We start from the raw sequence: 1,252 nt of genomic DNA on the forward strand, positions 1-1,252 counted from the left end.
TTTTTTTACATTTACAAAACACAGGTCACTTTGCACTAACAATTGGTATCACATCAGGATCACCACTACCAGCCGGATCGGAAATTAAATCAAATTACTTAAATAGCTTCTGATTATTTTTTTATTTGGCCCAATATAATAATCATTATTTTATTTTATTTTGTTTATTTGACTAATATGTTCAACTATAAAGTAAATGCAATTAACAATTTAGAATTATTTGACTTTTAAAGTGCCCTGTGATTGGCTGGCGACCAGTCCAGGGTGTACCTTCCTCTCGCCCGAAGACAGCTGGGATAGGCTCCAGCACGCCCGAGACCCTCGTGAGGATAAGCAGTAGAAAATGAATAAATTAATGAATTACTTTTAAAGTTCTGTGTCAACATTCGTGTTATTTCCTCTCTTGTTCGTTGAAGCTGTAGTTCACACATTAGCCACAAGAGTTCGCCATTTACTCAAAAAAGCTAAATCCAACTTTGGCTCTCTATTGGTACATACGATGCATACAACTATGTTGATATGTATTATTGTAATATTACATATATAATATTTTCGTAAAAATCAGTAAAAATGGCATCTTATAATATTGATATATGGAATGATCCGCCCATCTCAAATACGTACCCGATAATTTTCCATGTCTTTAACTACAGCTGAATAAAATAATATCTCGCAGCAGTTTTGTCAAAGGGTTCGTTAATTGATATGTCCTCAAGTCTTGGCCAGATGTGTCAAAGCCGACATGTTGTTAAAATGTGTGTACCAATAAGTTGTAGAGCCAAAGGGTCAAACTATGGGAGGTAAATATACGAGGGGGCATCTTTGTTGGACATTTAGTCACCTTTGTGGCCCCTGGAAAACTATTAAACCAGGAGGACATTTACCAGGAGCCCCACATTCCTCGAATTCCTGTGGTGTGATGTCACAGAAGAAGGGGCTGCCCCCCACCATTTATAGACGCTGCTGCCGCTGCCTTCAGGGAACTTGGGATATTCCGAAGTCAGTGTTTGGCTGAGTACTGCAGAAGTTTTTCGTACTGCGTTTTACCGTTTACACTACCTTTATAAATATAGCCACATTTGTATTATTTCCCTGTGCTATGACTTGCTTTTGTAATGGTAATGATTTAGTTTTCAACTTCGCTCACCGGGAAAGTAGCGTTGATTTCAAAATTCTTACTGTTCATGAACGCAGCATCACCTCCTCTCTCCCCCGCCCGTCCTGTCCTGAACGCCCCCGTCAGGCTAGCAGG

This window comes from Doryrhamphus excisus, linkage group LG19, assembly GCF_037039965.1.
Source record: "Doryrhamphus excisus strain RoL-2023G ecotype Guam linkage group LG19, RoL_Dexc_Guam_v1.1, whole genome shotgun sequence".
NCBI classification, from domain to species: Eukaryota; Metazoa; Chordata; class Actinopteri; order Syngnathiformes; family Syngnathidae; genus Doryrhamphus; species Doryrhamphus excisus.